The following is an 18,734-nucleotide window of genomic DNA, read 5'->3' on the forward strand; positions in this document are numbered from 1 at the left end:
AGCGATCCGAGGCAGCCTGGGAGCGTACTTCAGGATCTGCGAGGGGACCCTGACCGGTGGGGCTCTCCCTAGCCCTCCTGCGGCTTTCGACTTTCCTACTCCACTGGAACTGGGAGTCTGGAAGAGGTCTAGGCCTAGAGGCACTAAGGAGCCGGTCAGACGCACCCTCCACAACACTGGGGACACTGCACTGATCACTAACACTCTCCTTACCTTCCAACTGACGAATCTTCTGATCCATAGAACGATTCTTGGCTTTCAGAGCTGCCGCCTCCGAAGGCGAATCTTCGGCTTCGGTGCGGGGAGCCGGGGCTGCAACTTGGGAAGAAGGTTCTAATTCTACGTAGTAGTACTATTAGGATCCACATCCAACTCACTCATTCTAGATCTGCTAGAACTTCTAGAGGAAGCCTTACGCACTCTATCACGTTCCAACTTCCTAACATAAGAAGAGAGAGCCTTATATTCTTCTTCATTCAATCCCTTACATTCACTACAAGGGTTAGCAAAAGCACAATCATTCCCCCTGCATTTCATGCAAACCGTGTGGGGGTCTACCGAAGCTTTTCGGCAACCTCACCTTACATCCTTCATTCACGGCAAACCCTAAACAAAACCGAAGTTTTAACTACCGATTCTAGATCAGACATCGTTAAAGAAAATCAAACTCAAAATCAAACCGGTCCACAATCAGCGTATGCCAAGCCAAACAAAGCGAATACGTCACCAAAAGAAGTCCAAATTAACTCCAGGCAAGCGAGAATCGAAAAAAACTATCGAGAGGAACCGACAACGATTGTTATCGTTCCCGCGACAGAGAAAAATCTGACAAGCTTACGGGAGTGGTTCGTAATACCGCCCACCCAGCGGCGGGTAAGGTAGACCACCTGACCTACCTGTCGCGTGTGCCGCGAGATTTGAAATTTCTGTCGGGAACGTCGGAGACTATAGCTAAGTATACAGGCGGTCCCCGGGTTACGACGACGTTTCCGGCTTACGACGTTCCGAGGTTTACGACGCTTTTTCTAAATATTCAATGGAAAAATCCGTCCTGGGTTACGACGCTTGTTCCGAGGTTACGACGCTGACGCTTCCGACGCTCCGAGTTAACGACGCTTTTAAAAAACGCATACTATGATAAAAATCCTTTATAGTTTAGCACAGTATATTAATAAAAATAAGTTTCTGGTTAGATTACAACAAAAATTTTGAGATTATGATGATTTTCGACACTTTTTATGTTGTATTTTTCTATGTTTAGTGACGCCTCATATGCGGAACTAGTTTCCGAGCGAATGAATACATACTAGTTTACTATAACAGTCCCAAAAGCGCAAATAATGAAAAAATCATTGCTTGTTTCCAGTAATAATAACAAAACGAAGTTTCTGGTTAGATTACAACGCAAATTCCAAGTATCCAAAGAGAGACATTATCCAGTAATTTGATCAGAGAGAGAGAGAGAGAGAGAGAGAGAGAGAGAGAGAGAGAGAGAGAGAGATGAGAGAGAGAGGAGCGTCTTCCGACGCTCCGAGTTAACGACGCTTTTAAAAAAACGCATACTATGATCAAAAATCCTTTATAGTTTAGCACAGTATATTAATAAAAATAAGTTTCTGGTTAGATTACAACAAAAATTTTGAGATTATGATGATTTTCGACACTTTTTATGTTGTATTTTTCTATGTTTTTTAGTGACGCTCATATGCGGAACTAGTTTCCGAGCGAATGAATACATACTAGTTTACATAAACAGTCCAAAAGCGCAAATAATGAAAAAATCATTGCTTGTTTCCAGTAATAATAACAAAACGAAGTTTCTGGTTAGATACAACGCAAATTCCAAGTATCCAAAGAGAGACATTATCCAGTATTTGATCAGAGAGAGAGAGAGAGAGAGAGAGAGAGAGAGAGAGAGAGAGAGAGAGAGAGAGAGAGAGAGAGAGAGAGCGTCTTCCGACGCTCCGAGTTAACGACGCTTTTAAAAAATGACAATTTGTCGAAAATTGCATTTTTCCTAACTATACAAACCTGAGGTCCTTTAACAATAGGAAGTAGCTAAGCGGCAGCTGGAACGGTCGTAAGCTTCGAACAAGGGGAGAACGGTAGTTAACTGCTTGTCCGACAGTCGCGCGCCGCGCGACTGGGAGGTAAACAAATCACTTTTGCTTTTGGCCCATGCAAAATACGCAGAGTGAGGGGTGGCATGAGGAGGGACTATATGTAAAGGACCTCAGGTTTGTATAGTTAGGAAAATGCAATTTTCGACAAATTGTCATTTGTTCCGATACGTAATACAAACCATCGGTCCTTTAACAATAGGAAGACTCACTTCTTGGTGGGAGGAATCTGAGTCTTTTGATGAACAGACTGGTGTTCGTCCATCCCTGGAATGCCTCCCTGGTCGTAAGAGCGAGGGAGGGATCCAAGCCTCTGTCCGATTGATCGGGGTGTGCACCGCAGGATCAATGGTCAGACCTCTGGGCCGAGTACTAAGAGAGAGGCAAGCGTATCTCTTCGTACCAGCAAGCAAGAACTTGTTCCTGTTTGCAAGAGGCAACATAAAGTATGGGTTGTCTCAAGCTGGCATCCACTTCCTCCCCCTTGTGGTGGATATACGCTCCTATCCCTAGTGAAAGGGATAGGATGGGGCTCTGTTGAGTAGCTCACCTGCATCTTGTCCTTATCCAGCAGGGTGACGACCGTGTCCCTCTAACCACAGGTAGAGGGGAAGAAAAAGATGGGAAGAGGAGCCAGTCACACTCTCATTCACCATCCATTCTTACGGTCACACCAGGACTCGATGCTGTTCAGCTGCGAGGGTCTGGTTCGCTACACAACGTGTGAGCAGCCACCACGGGTCCCAAGGAAAAGATCCAAGGACCTGTGGGCAATATCCCGAAGGTAGAAGGAAGGGCATGTGGTCTGGTTGGACCAGACCCCTGCCTTCAGTACCTGCGCCAAGGAGAAGTTCTTGTGGACAAGGCAGCATCTCCTTCGCATCGAAGGCGGTGAAGTCCATTAGGGAGGGGATTGTGAACGACTGCGAACCAATCGTCAGGGACGAAGGGTTCTGAGTCTTCGCTACGAAGTTCGGTACGAAATCGAGCGTCACGGATCCCCATCCCCTGGGTGCCTGACTTCGCAGGAGAAGCATGCAGTTCCTCAGAGAAAAGAAGGAAGAATAGTCGCATGACCTATCCCTCTTCTCTACTTCGTGATGTCCAGTACCCAACTGGTCTGTCCGTTAGCAACGAAGTCCTCTCGCATCCTCCTATCCCCATGCAGCGAAGTTCTCGGTAGTGGATAGGACACCGACACTCCATGGTGGGTGTCAATGGTATGGGTACTGTGACAAGCTATTAAAACGAAGTAATGGTTGCTGTGTAACAACCGAACTAAGTCAACAGCGTAATTCGTAACTGACTCGGGCGCTCTGACAGCTGCCGACCGACTGCGTTCGGTAGGAGGCAAGTTGTCAAAGCATCCGAGTAAGTCACGTGACCTTCGCCTTTAAAGGGTTATGCCGAGAGACCAACCAATGATGTATTTGTTTGTCACCATTGCCGGACAGCGAGGTGATGATTCTCTTAAGGCATGTACCCAACAGGCGAAAGTCAATTGCCTTCTAGAGACCTAGGTCCCTGAAGGTAAAACATCTCATGTTTGTTGAATCTCAGCTAAGGACAACACTATGTACCGTTGAAGACGAAGGTAGATATTGAATGCAACCTACGTCTTCACATATGAATCGAGAGAAGGATCTCAAGATTCATAACCTGTGCTTACAAATGACTGAAAACGCTACCCGCTATTCATTGCTGCCGTCCGTGAGAAGTCGTAGTTGCAATGAAAGCGGGGCGTTCTTCGGTAATGAAAACACAGGTGAAAGCCGCCTGAAGAACTGCTTCTCATGGGCTGAACATTTGGAGGTAGAGCTGTCAGGTCGGAGAGTAGGCGATGTCTTCTGACACATCTTGTAAATTCGGGTTGACAATGAACAATTGTACACCTACGAATACGAGATATTTTGAAGACAAACTCAGATGTCTGCAAAATCATTCGCATTATCGCAGTGCGATGCAGCGGGAGACTTGTACAGACTTCTGTTACCGTGCGGTAAACAGAAAGATGCAAGAGTCCAAGAGATATCTCTGTTGAAAATTCTCGCAATGTCGAAGGCGATGGAATCTAGCGTCACCGCAGTAGATGGTCCTTCATTATTGCGAGAATCCCCGTTAATCAGAGACCTAAGTCCATGATTGTTAGGCAGAGATACGGTTCGGTAGTCAATCAAGCAGGGGAGAGAGAGACATACATGACGTGAATCTCGGGAGGCCCAGCTGATACTGAGCTGCTTATATCAGGCAGTCAATACGCAGTGGTTGAGCCTGCTGACTCGTCATCCTGAGTTGCCAGGTAATCCATTATTCCACGAAGGAATGCGTTCGGCTAGAACTACCGAGCATAAAAGATATGCTCGGGCAATTATATTTAGGCGAAACGAATTTCGGTAAATATAAAAGTTGAAAGGTGGTTGTCGTGACAAAACCATAAGTATATAAATTGAAACTGAAAACTCCTGGGAGGTTGCAGGCAACCCCGAGTTGCAGTTCAATTATAATACTTCTCGTCTAAGTCGCAATCCGTAGAATAACTAGGATATGCGCCTACCCCTCGGACAATTCAACTGCTTAGCAGAATCAGGTCGCGAGGTTAATATACGTAGTATATTGTAGGATTCTGAACAACGATCTCCATCCTAAATTCTTTCCTTCAAGAAAACAAAATAAGGATTGGAGATCGACCACCTTCGTTCTCTATCAAAGAGAGTGAGGGAGAAGTCTTCCTCGAAGGAAAGCTTCAATGGTGAACAGAATACTAAGACGATAGTTCAAGCCAAACTGGATATTCCCGTCCGATCTCCTCTATTCCAGGTTGGTCGCCTACTGTGAGATAGTTTCTTTCAGCAGCAGTCTTCTTCACAATGCTAGAAATTCCAGGAATTCGAGCATAGGCGAGGTTCCCGATTATCGTGTAACATATCGGGGATTCTCGTCTCGCTCACTTTGGACCGTGGTCTCGCGTAAGTGTTTGAAGATCGTAAAAACTCGAACACTCTGAATGCGCTAGAAATTCCGTAGAATTTCTAAGCAGTCTGCGAAACCCCACCGAATTCGTCAAACGATATCGGCTGGTGGTCCTCTCGATTCCCGTAGAAATCGAGAATGGAGCAGGATTCCTCCGAAGGTCCCCCCGGTAGCGCAGTCCCGAACGTGGGATCCTACAAAGAAATCTCTGTAGGATCCTTCCCCTTTCCCTCGTTAGCCGTAAGGAGAGAGGGAATGGGGAAGGAATTGGATACTCGCTCGCCTTCCCAGTGGAACTAGCAGTTGGAGAAGAGTAGGAGCAGCCATCGCCTTGCGGCGATGGCCTCTCAGAGTCTGGGAAAAACGTATCGTCAGGAGAAAACGTTTTCCCGCGGAGGGTTACGAAACTCTCACTGTAGGTAAGGGTCTGCCGCCACTGTGAACGTCGTCTGGGTGGGGCTGATCGACACCTGACAGGAGAGAGCCGATACCCCGTCCTCCGACTCATTCCAGTCCTCGTCGAGGTCGAAACCTCTCAGGAGGACCGAAGGAGTATTTAAATACGGTGTCCGAAGACACGTAGAAAACGCCGCTGTCGCAGTAGAGGAGGTGGAAGTAGCTTGATCGACCGGCCAGAACTGAGAGAGCCTTCTTGTCCGGAGACGAGACACTGGTTCGAGACAGAATCGGCAAGCTCCGATCGTGGCAGACCCACCGTCGGTTTGGGTTCCCTCTCGGGCCCCAAAACGACTCGAGCAGAGACATGGGCTCTGCTGGTGGGAGCGGCAATCCTTCCGCAGGGTCATTATGTTGACGAATCAGCTTAATGATTCTGCAAATTCCTCTGTATCTCGGGAGTAACCGCGTCTTGCGGAGTAGGACCGTCCAGTCCTCCAACAAGAACAGATCCCTAGATACTCCTCCTTCAGAAGGAGGAAGAGCGGCAGACCCCTGACGGTCGCCTCCAGCTAATTGCGCGTATGTCCTGGTCGGTCCTAGAACCGTGCCTGGTCCATACGGCGTCATAGCGGGGTCGCGAGCGGCGCACCTCTCGCGATCACTCATAGGTACCTCGCTCCTCCCGGCGTAGCCCGAGGAGGTTGAAGGTACAGGAGAGGCAGACCTGACGCTCCCCCCTAGCTCGCTGGCAGGACCAGCGTGCTTGGAGGGCTGCTGCTGATCGTCAACCCGCGGTGTGGCGATCGAGCAGCAGGCCTAGCCTTGCCGCTCGCCTGAGGCGAGAGGCTTGGCTGAGAACGTCGACGCTGATCTCTAGCGTCAGGCGAGCTGTTGCTGTTACCGTCTCCGCCCGGTCCCGATGGGAGCGGCGTCAGGTGACCTGCTAGGCTCGCTGTCACGGTGAGACCGGCGGAGCGTCCTCTCGGCGCGTCGAGCCGCTGGTACCAGCCGTGGCTGGTACCGACGGCCGCGGGGACCCCCGCCCCCTTCCTCGCCTCAACCCGTTATGGGAGAGGCAGACCTGACGCTCCCCCCCTCGCTCGCTGGCAGGACCAGCGTGTGGTGGAGGGCTGCTGCTGATCGTCAACCCGCGGTGACGGTCGAGCAGCAGGCCTAGCCTTACCGCTCGCCTGGGCTGGGGCGATTGGCTCGGCTGAGAACGTCGAGACCGATCTCTAGCGTCAGGCGAGCTGCCGCTGGTCACCGTCTCCGCCCGGTCCCATCGGGAGCGGCGGACGGTGACCTGCTAGGCTCTGTGTCGCGTCGAGACCCGGCCAGCGTCCTCTCGGCGCGTCGAGTCGCTGGTACCAGCCGTGGCTGGTACCGGCGGCCCGCGGGACTCCTTCCTCGCCTCAACCCGTGGCTGATCAGCGACCGTCAGTTAGCCCGAGCAGCCAGTTGATCGCTGCGAGAGCGTCCACTGGCCTGGCGAGAGTCGTGTGCACGACTCTCGCCAGTCTTCTGCTCCGCGCCGCTGTCTTGACGGCGAGCGAGCTCGGGCGTCAAAACTTTGGCTGGACGGTCTTCTTGGAAGAGCGTCCACTCGGTGCTTCTCGCGAACGAGAAGCGGCCGAGACGGAACCTGGTTTAGCGGCAGACCCGCTAGCACCAGGTGAGGACGCACCAGCCGAGGCTGGTGCCCTCTGGTCCCCGTCGACTTCTTCTTTGCAGAAGAAGCGACGGGCCCCGTTCCCGAAGGAACAGGAGGACCAGCAGAAGAGCTCCCCAGCTCGCCTGAGCGAGCCGGGCCCTTAGAAGATCCCGAAGGAGTCTTCTTAGGGGGGAAGGAGGCAACCTTCTTCTTCTTCGGCTGTTTGGCCTTAGAAGTCGAAGGGGAAGGTCTTCTTCGCCAGGCTCCGCAGGACAGACGTCAGGTCTTCCATCCAGGAGGAGCCGGGGCAGTTGCCGAAGCAACAGGGCCCGACTGCACCTGTCGGAAAGACCTGAGACTGTGACAGCATCACCAACAGCAGGAACAACAGGAACAGGTCCAGGAACCGCAGGAACATCTGAAAGTGAATGAGCAGCAGGCACCTGATCTGAAAGGGAATGAGCGGCTGGGACAGCAACAGGTACGGCAGGCACGGCGCAGGTACCACAGGAGAGACAGGCGTCCTGTCGGCAGCTACCGTCATCCTCGGCACTGCGGCAGGTCCAGGGGGGTACTCTTTGGGCAGCGGCAGTCCGGGGTCGGCAATACAAAGAACCCAGGTGGCGGTGGCACCGTCCTGATTGGCACGGCAGGAATTGGTTCTGGATTGCAGCCGTGGGTGTTACCGACATGTGGTGTGTACACCAGGTGCGGTGACATCTCATATGCTGGTGTCGAGATTTGGTTGTTGTAGTGGTTACCGTATCATGAGTGACCACTGCCGACCCCGCCAACCGCTGAATCAACCCCTGCAGTCCCAGCGACTCTCACACCTGTCCCAGGTCGTCCTCGCTGATGGCAAACCTGCGGAAGCAACAGTCGGGTTAATTAGAGGGGCTTCCTCGCGCCTGGGGGGAGAGACCCCACCCAGAGCGGACGGAAGACCCCGAGTACAACTGGACGTCCGTTACCAAAGGAGTCACTGGACTTCCGATGACTTCTTGTGTCCTCGTACAGCACCCACTGCGCCTCTGACGAATGCATACACGTTACACAGGGCTCGTTGCGGGAGCACTCTCACTCGCCCCCGACAACGAGTACAAACCTCGTGAGGATCTACATCTACATTCAAGGTCGTCTCCCACGGATGTAGCACCTGCGGTAACATAGATAGATTAGTAAGAGGGGTTCCCTCACGCACGGGGGGAAGACATGCCCCACCCCGAACGCAAGGAAGCCCCCACATACAAATACAATGAAGAAGCTGAGCGGGGGGCAGGAAGGAAGACGAAGAATCGGCTACCAACTTCCTGGCAGACCTTTGCTTCCCCCACCCCCGCACAGCAGTGAAAAAGTAATATGAAAATGAAACAGAATACTGCCCTTGCGATTCACTCATAGAATTAAAGGGAGAAAGATCAAATTCCCGGGTAAGAACGGAAACTTGATCCATAATAATGATGCTATCATAAAATATATGAAAATGAAAACAGAATACTGCACTTGCGATTTCATTTCACATAAAAAATCGTAAGGATCAATTCCCGGGTAAGAACGAAAATTGATCCAGATTAAATTCAATGCAACCAATAAATGAAAATGAAAAGAATATTGCAATGCGAATCCACTTCCATTGCATTCTATATACAAAATAAAAGTTCGTGCCGACGCACTCACACTCTCGTAACGAACGCACAGGGCAAAAAAATATAATAAAAAGTACTTACTTTTCAATTACACCCTTTCGCCCAAATACATGACTCGGGCGAGCGCGCCCGCCCCTCGGCACCGAGACATAATTCAAGGGTTCATAATTAAGTAATGAAAATGAAAACATGTACTTACAGTTCATTTTTCAAGTCAAAACAAACCATTAGTAGAAAAACACAATATAAACAAAGCATACGACGATGAGCGGGCAGAGAGCGATGACGAACACGTCCCTTCACACCCGCGGCCGCAAAGCAAAAGTGATTTGTTTACCTCGGACAAAGCAGTTAAACTACCGTTCTCCCTTGTTGTTTCGAAGCTTACGACCGTTCCAGCTGCCGCTTAGCTACTTCCTATTGTTAAAGGACCGATGGTTTTGTATTACGTATCGGAACAAACGCATAACTATGATAAAAATCCTTTATAGTTTAGCACAGATATAATTACTAAAAAAATAAGTTTCTGGTTAGATTACAACAAAAATTTTGAGATTATGATGATTTTCGACACTTTTTTATGTTGTATTTTTTCTTATGTTTTTAGTGACGCCTCATATGCGGAACTAGTTTTCCGAGCGAATGAATACATACTAGTTTTACATATAACAGTCCAAAAGCGCAAATAATGAAAAAAATCATTGCCTTGTTTCCCAGTAATAATAAACAAAACGAAGTTTTCTGGTTAGATTACAACGCAAATTCCAAGTATCCAAAGAGAGAAATTATACCAGTAATTTGATCAGAGAGAGAGAGAGAGAGAGAGAGAGAGAGAGAGAGAGAGAGAGAGAGAGAGAGAGAGAGAGAGAGAGAGAGAGAGAGAGAGAGACGAGAGAGAGCGAGAGAGAGAGAGCGTCTTCCGACGCTCCGAGTTAAGGACGAGAAGTGTTCGTTTCGTTAAACGGCCCTCTGACTCATGCCAGTAAATGTTTTGTTGATACTAATAATATAGCCTATTTAAAGATACGTTTACTTTAATTAGTCTATATGATACGTAAATAGTAATCAACTGTTCTTTTAGCCCTCAATATTTGGCAAAATCGAAAGTATCAAAGAGACATTATCAGTACGTAATTTGATCAGAGAGAGAGAGAGAGAGAGAGAGAGAGAGAGAGAGAGAGAGAGAGAGAGAGGAGAGAGAGAGAGAGAGAGAGAGAGAGAGAGACGCTTTGGCAAAAACAATGGTCTCGGGGGTTTTTATAGCTTCCTTCTGCTTGATGATCGTGGATATTGTAGAAGGATTTCGACCATACTCGTTTTGCCAAATCGACGATACGAACGCCACGTTTCCATCTGCTTTGCTATAATTTCATGTTTTGCTTCCATCGAAATCATTTCTTGGGTTTTTTCTTATCACCTGCTTTGTCTTTAGCTTTGAGACCCATGGTTAATAATAAAATAGACAAAATAACACGAAAAATAGGCGCAAATACAACGAAACTAAACAACGACGTGTTAACTGCAGCACCAACAAAACAAACAGGGACTGAACGCCATTTATCGGTCGCCTATACAATAACACTCATCGCAAATCGTATCTCAAATATTTCGTTGTATATCAAAGCTTGTATTTTCGCAAATTTTCTGTTATATCTCAAAACATTCGTATATTAGGGCAATCGTATGTCAAGTTTTGCCAATGTAATTTGATCAGAGAGAGAGAGAGAGAGAGAGAGAGAAGAGAGAGAGAGAGGAGAGGAGAGGAGAGAGAGAGCGAGAGATAAGAGAGGGAGAGAGAGAAGGATAGAGAGAGAGAGAGAGAGAAGACGCTTGGCAACAATGGTCTCGGGGATTGACGTAACGTTTATTTTCTGAACAGATAGGACAGGAAGTGTTCGTTTCATTAAAACGGCCTCTGACTCATGGCAGGCAATGTTTTGTTGATACTAATATAATAAGCCTATTTAAAGATACATTACTTTAATTAGTCTATATGATACGTAAATAGTAATCAGCTGTTCTTGTAGCCTCAAAGATTTTGCAAAATCACTCCAGGTTGTACATAAAAACTTCAAGAATGTAGTGTCACCAGAGGATTACAATAGTTTTTACCTTCAAGAACCAGCATTCTTTTATGAAAAAATAACTCCAGGTTGTACATAAAACTACAGGAAACAACTGTAGTGTAACCAAAGGATACAAGTAAGGTTTTTATAACTTTTTATTAGTTTAAGACATATTTCCAAGCGTTCGTTCCGGCTTACGACGATTTTCGGCTTACGACGCGTCTCAAGAACGGAAACCCGTCGTAACCCGGGGACTGCCTTGATATCTGTCAGGGAAGTTCATGTACAAAAATCGAAGATGGCTATAAAAACGACCTTCACACTAGACACTACAAGGGAGTCCAAACCCGAGGGAACCTAACCTGCTCTTCTCTTCCTAAACACTACTTAACCTGTTATTGATACTCGTCTGTCCCTGGCCTAACTTTATATTAACCTTAGAACTTACACCTAAAGGGGGAATCTGCTGCTAAAGACTGCCTGCTCTGCACCGGGGGTGGGGGAAGATCCTACACTCTGTGCTTGCAGGTCCCCATAACCCCCGGCACCCATTAGGGCTGGTTCTGGAACAGGCAGGGGAGCTGAAAGAGAATGATTACTATCACCTACACTACTACAGTAATTCTAAGCCTGCATTCCGCAGTAAAGTAGACTATAGCAGTCGACGTTTTTCTATGTTATTTTACTTAGTGAACAATAATTTACAGTAATATCTATTCAGCCGAACTGTAATTAAACCGTAAATTACCTTTGAAGACTACATGATGGTACAAGGGGTGCGATGTACCGACGTACAGAGTTCAAAGGTAAATAACAGATTAGTTACAGTCGACCAGCAAATTACTGCCATAAACTCTTGTAAAGTAAGTAAAATAACATAGGAAAATGCCAACTGCCATAGTCTACTTCAACGGAATAATCTTAGAGTTTGGATTTGTGGCCAATAAACGTAAACAAACCACCATATTTGAATTCTGGTAGGGAGTGTGGGATACGTAACCACCAGGGAGCCATATGTCCGGTAAGGGGAGGACGGGGTGGTGTACTTGGAGAGGAAGGCACAGGTACGAGTTGGTAACGTGTTACCTGACCAGGGGGGCTTTAATAAAAGAAAGTAATCTTAGAAGTGTAACATATAGGTTATGATACTAACCCTCTTACGCCGAAGGGGTATAATAAAAATTGTCTCCCGTATGCCGGGGGGGTCTCGGATTGAGTTCATTTTTGGTTCCTTTTTTTGTCATTGCCTGAAATTTAGTATGAAACCATCAGAAATGAAAAAAATATCATCATCATATATAAATAATGCGATATATGATAGCGCAAAAACAAAATTTCACATATAATTGTATTCAAATCGCGCTGTGAGCAAAACGGTTAAAACTAACGAGGTAATTTTTGTTGTTGTATTGTACACTAAATTGCGATCATTTTGGTATATAACACATTGTAAAACGATCAAAGCAACATGGAGAAATATTATCACAAAATGATGCATGAATTTGTAATGCGCGGACATAATTTTTTTTTTTTTTTTTTCAAAAATTAACCATAATCTAAATATGTTCTAGAGACTTCCCCAATTTGTTTCAAAAATGAAGACAAATGATTGAATATTACTAACTGTAAGGGTTTTAGCTTACAATTGCAGTTTTCGACCATTCCGGACAAGTTAAAATTGACCGAATGTCAAAATTTTTATATATATTTTTCTATATGTAAATATTTCAAATATGAGAAAAGCTACAACCTTCAATATTTTTTGTTGTATTCTATATGAAATTGCGCACATTTCCATATATAAAACTCTATAAAACACCTAATATGAAAGGGAGCAAATATTCCAAGAATGCGACATACGCATTTTGGAGAGTTGCGGGTTACCAGCCCGAGAAGAGTCTACTTGAGACTCAGAGGTCTGGAAAAACTAACCCCTATTAATAATAATAATGGAGAGTTGCGGCGGAGAACCGGCACACGGAAGGAAGGAAAGTTTTTTCAAAAATTCACCATAAATCTAAACATTGTGCTACAGACTTCAAATTTGCTTCAAAATGAAGATAAATGACTGACTATTACTAGACTGTAAGAGTTTTTGCTTACAATTGCGTTTTTCGACCATTTCGGATGAGTCAAAGTTGACCAAACATAGTTTTTTTATATTTATCGTGATTTATATGCAATTATTTCGAAAATGAGAAAAGCTACAACCTTAAAATATTTTTAGTTGTATTGTACATGAAATTGCACACATTTTCATATATAAAACTCTATGAAATGCCTAATATGAAAGGGAGCAAATATTAGAAGAATGCGACGTACGCATTTAGGAGATTTGCGGCGGAGAATCGGTGCGCGGAGGGAAGGAAACAGTTTTTTTTTCAAAAATTCACCATAAATCTAAATATTGTGCTAGAGACTTCAAATTTGTTTCAAAATGAAGATAAATGACTGAATATTTCTAGACTCTTATGTATTTTGCTTACCCAAAAATACCAATACGTATATATATATGTATATATATATATATATATATATATATATTATATATATATATATATATATATATATATATATATATATATATATATATATATATATATATATATATATATATATATATATATATTATATTATATATATATTATATATATATATGTAATATATATATATGTATATATATATATGTATATATATTTATAGTATATATATATGTATATATAAAGGGATTTTGACGAAGGAAAAATCTATTTCTGGTGTGTTGGCTCGTGTCGCCCTATGAAAGTAATCTTACACATTCTTTTCTTTGTTCTAGGTAAAATTATCCTAAAATTACCAGAGAAAAACAAAATTAAGAAAATGTCAGTAAAACTGACTCGCTCACTCTTAAAAAGAAGTGTCGGTATGATAGTAGGGGCGAGTGTGGAACACTACCACGAGGACAAACACCAATAGAACTTCCCTATCAGAATCCCCCCAGAGAGAGCCGATACCAAACGGGCGATGCACCTCTACTACTACTACTAGAGGACGCCACGGACAGCAGCGCCCCTAGCGGACATCCTTAATTAAAAACATAAATACATCTGTCCTGCAAGGGGGGGGAAAACAAACCAATAAAAAAAGGGATGGGTGGGTTTCATAGGGCGACACGAGCCAATCACCCAGAAATAGATTTTTCCCTTCGTCAAAATCCCCTTTTCTGGGCTCAGCTCGTGTCGGCCTATGAAAGAGTACCAGAGAAACAGACAAGATGAAAAGGAAATAATGAAAAAACAGATTAAAATGATGATATAATATAAGTAAATCAGATACAGCATACAAAATAAGTACTTAAACTAACTTATTACAATAATCAATAATAGAAGGTTAAGTAAACTTAAAGTACTTAAATGGTAGATAATAAAAATTATAAATATGCATGTAAAATAAGGAAATTTTTTGGATTTACTTAATTAGAATATATAAAGAATACGATATACATATATGTGTCCTACCCTAGCATAAAAATAACGGGTAGGTACACTCAAAGTCCATCATTAATACAATTAATACAATAATTCAAATATATACAAACACATTGTGATGAAACTTATCACAAACCCAATGGAGAATTTATACAAAAAATATTGTGGCCTACCCTAGCATAAAAATAAGGGTAGGAACACTGAAGTACATATCAGTACAAGGGTGGTTGTCCCTAGCAAAAAAAAATAAGGGACAAACCACTATAAAATACACAACGGCTAAGGCTATGATGTTGAGTAGCCTGACGATAGGTTGAGGGCATGTTGGTTGAAGTAGGTAGAAAGGAGACCTGGATCAATACTACAAACTACTAAGCAGTATCAGGGGAAACTATGTTTCCCGCTGCTACTGCTGAAAACTTTAAAGATTCCAAGGGACTTTAAATAATGCCGTTAAAGACTAGTCGGGGATTTCCATCCAGTATACTTTCTAAGATCCTCAAAGTTCATATGTGGAAATAATTAATTGAGTGGCTACTCCCCTGATATCATGTGCTTTTGGGAATGACTCAGGTTGGCTTGTTTAATGAAGTAAAGGATTTGCTGTCTAATGCCTTTAACTGATAAAGTACCACCTTTTTCTCTCATAAGAGAGCACCCGAGGATCTAGAAGAAGTGCGAGATAGAAAGGCTCAAGAGTTGATACTGGGCAGAGAGAAGGATCCGTGGAAGTGGGATAAACCTTCCAAGGAGCCCACCTTGCTAGAGGATCTTCATTTTTGGCTAAAAGCTACGATCCGGAGCAAGTAGAACTTTCTCCTGATGGGAGGGAATTCCACATGACCCGCATCCTGGATAGAGCCGACAGTTCTGAAATTCTAGCTCCTGAGGCTAGGCTTAATAAGAATAGTGTCTTCCTCAGGAGCATTATGAATGTACAAGATGAGGTTGTCAGTACCTGAAGCTAGTTTGAGGACATCATTTAAGAACCATGAAACTGTAGTAGGCCTCTGAGAAGGTTCTAAGTCTAGCACAGGCTTTAGGGATAGATGTGAAAATAAGATTCAGTCAAATCTATCTGAAAACCTACTTGAAAGATTTTCTTCAAAGCGACTTATGAGTGGTAATCGTGCTAGCTGCTAAAACCTTTTTCAAATAAGGATCTGAAAAAGGATATAGCCAAATTAACTGTCATGGTTGTAGTGTTCGATTCCTCAAGAAAGATGCTAATTTTTTTAACAGCTGAGTCATATTGTCTAATTGTTGACTCTCTCTTATCTGATTCTAGGGAAGAGAATCTTCTGTGGAATCAATGTCAGCATCTTTATTAGCCGCAAACTTCATGAAGTCCATAAAGTTAGGGGGTCTGGAGAGTTCCTGAGGAGCGAACACAGTCCTCATTTGTACTGATTGTGATAGTTTTTGGGATTGGGGATCCGTTGAGGTCGGAGACCCAATTCCAAAAGAAGAGGATACCAGTTGCTCTTGGGGCCAGTCCGGTTGCAATCAGAACTACTATCCCTTTGAAAGACCTTAGTTTGTCTAGGACTTTCAAGAGAAGATTCACTGGAGGAAAAAACATAAATTCTCCTCCACTGATTCCAATCAACGACAGGGCGTCCGTGCATAAGCAGGAGGGTCCAGGTTGGGGGCCACATAGCAAGGGAGCTTGTGGTTTCGTTTGAGGCGAAGAGATCTACTGGAGACCTGGGACTCTCCGGCTTACCCACTGGAATGACCGACGTCCAGAGACCCACTCTGATTCCAGAGGAAAAACTGACGGGACAGGGCGTCTGCTATCACATTTCTTACTCATGCCAGGTGAGTGGCAGACAGATGCCATTTTGTGTTTGCTTGCTAATGCAAAGATGGCTATCATGACATGGTTCACATGCTTGGATTTGGACCCTCCTCTGTTGATGCAATGAAACTACCACTGCACTGTCAAAACTAGCCTTAGATGAGACTTCTTCGGGGGACGCAGTCTCTTCAGAGTAAGAAATACTGCCATGCTTCCAACACGTTTATGTGGAGCTGGCGAAAATGAAACTGACCAAGTCCCCCTGAAACCTGTTTGAACTGAGAGTATCCCCCCCACCCGGACAGGGATGCATCCGTGTGAATGGTTAACACTGGGAGGGGATATTTGAAGGGGTTACTTTCTTGGCTAAGTTCTTTACTTTTGACCAGGCGTAGTTGGTTGCGGAGGATCTGTGGAATTACTGACAACTTGTCTCGATATTTGGAGTTTGCTTTTTGACGCCAATTCGATTTATATTCTTTCAGCCTTGCTTTCAGAAGGATATCTGTTACTGAAAGCAAACTGAAGAGACCCTAGGATTCTCTCCTGGTTTTCTTCTTGACGTTTGTTTGCATTTGAGAAAAATTGCCTGACAGATTTTGCTATTTCCTTCCGTTTTTGACCACTGAATTGATAGATTGTGGGAGGACAAATCCATTGGATTCTAGCCACTGAAAACGAGATTCCGGATAAGTCTGGATTTCGTTTTGTTATTCTGGAAAACCCCAGATGTTTCCAGAAAGTGAAATACTACCTTTTTGGTAGCTTTGAGACATTCTCGACTGTGGTGCCCAGATCAACCAAATCGTCGAGGTATGCCGCTACCATGATTCCCTGAGCTCTCAATGTGTACAACCACTTCTGCTATCTTGTGAAATACCCTGGGGGCTACATTCAGACCGAAAGGGCATCACTTGAATGATGTCTTGATTTCCTAGCCTGAAATCCTAGGAATGGGCGGAATGCCCTGGCTATAGGGATATGATAGTATGCGTCTGTAAGATCGATGGAGCATGTGACGGCTCCAACGCGGAAGTAAGGTCTTACTTGCGAGAGGGTAAGCATCTTGAACTTGTCGCAGCGAAATGAAAGAGTTTAGCTTTGACAAGTCTAAGATTACCCTTTCTTTTGTTGAGCCTTTCTTTGGCACGCTGAATAAGCGACCTGAAATTTTAGATGTTTGACTCTCGCAATAGCTCCTTTCTGAAGGATTCTTCCGCGAATCTATCAATTCCTTTGACGGTTATCTGATGAAATGATTTGATTGGAGGAGGATTTCTTGGATCCAGCTCCAGCCTAATCCTTTGGACACTATGCTCTGTGCCCAACTGCTGAAAACCCCCCCATCCACCTGTGGCGGAAGAGGAACAGCCTCCCCTCCTACCTGGGGGAGCCTCATTGCTGATGGGGGCGGGTTGGCCACCCACGCCCTCCTCTGAACTGCTTACTCCTTGTGCCCCTTCCTGCGCCACGGTGACGAAAAGTAACCTCTCGCCCTACCCCTCGGTTGAGAGTAGCCTTGAGCCTCATAAGCAGGGTTAAAGGCAGGCGAGATAGCGTAGGAAGTCGAAGGTTGCGGATTGCTGGGGCACCAGGAGGGAAAGGCTGGGTTTGCTTAGATGTAGCAGGTTGTGTCCCTGTTGGGTAACTGGGACTGCCGCACAAACTGCTGCTGATGCTGGGAGTTTTTTATATGGCTGGAACCTCTTTACCAGCCTTCTTTGGGTTTTCTTGCCAGCTGTGGGAACGGATTCCTGTTTCCTCTTAGAGGAATACCCACCTAGCTCTAAGGCTCTGGTTGAGTCTAGCAGCTTCTTGGTGGACTTCGTTCACTGCGGACTCTGGAGAGATCCGCTCCCCACATGCTCGCAGCCAAGAGTCTATTAGGCTCGGCCTGATAGTGCACTCTTGAAGAACATGCTTCCGACAGTTCCTCCTGGCTTGGAAGAAGTCAAAGGCGTCTAACAGAACCGTCTGAAACTGCGATTTCGCCAGGATCTTGAACAGCGGGTCGTTAGCGTATGAAAGAGCAGCCATTTCCGTAACGATAAGAGAGTTAAGGGACCTGCCAAAACCTAGTTTCGCGCATCGAACTCTGCCTGGATTAGGGGAATCCGGCAGCCTAGGTACTTCTCACCGAACTGGTCCATAGCGCCCCAGTCCGGCTTGAGTTTACCCAGCGTGAAAGTAGCTGGCAGGTTTTCCCATAACTCTCCGAAGGCGGGGGAAGAGTGGAGAAGTTAGACTCGACTCTCTCAACTGTGGAACGGGCTCATCCTTGAGGACTGCCTGAAGCCTTCTCCACCAATTTCCGTGGCGAACGGAAGAGAGACCTCCTCTTCCCGTCGCGAAAAATAGTGAAGGGGCTCTTATAGGCCTGGAGTCTGTATTAGTACACTCCCCAGTCCTCAAGGCAGTGAACCCATTCCCGTTGGGCTTGATCTCTACTGTAGAGGACTGACTCCTTCGAGATCTTGTCCTCTCTCGTAAGAGCCGTTGGCGTCAGCCTAGCATACCCGATGAAAGGCTGTGACAGACCCGGAGGATATGAAACCTCGAAGTCCTCAATCCTTCGAGTGCCCAAAAACTCCCGGGATCGAAATCATCCCGTCCT

At 45.4% G+C, this 18,734-nt stretch overlaps 1 protein-coding gene across 1 annotated transcript in view; it reads right to left on the reverse strand.

The window, feature by feature from the left end:
• LOC135211086 (selenocysteine-specific elongation factor-like) overlaps positions 1-12,025 on the reverse strand; it is a 32,413-nt gene extending 20,388 nt beyond the window's left edge. The window contains exon 1 of the mRNA XM_064244159.1: positions 12,006-12,025. The gene's annotated coding sequence lies outside the window, so the exon portion shown is untranslated. The remainder of the gene's footprint in view (positions 1-12,005) is intronic.
• Positions 12,026-18,734: the final 6,709 nt, after the last annotated feature.

Source organism: Macrobrachium nipponense, chromosome 4 (assembly GCF_015104395.2).
Source record: "Macrobrachium nipponense isolate FS-2020 chromosome 4, ASM1510439v2, whole genome shotgun sequence".
In the NCBI taxonomy this organism is placed as follows: Eukaryota; Metazoa; Arthropoda; class Malacostraca; order Decapoda; family Palaemonidae; genus Macrobrachium; species Macrobrachium nipponense.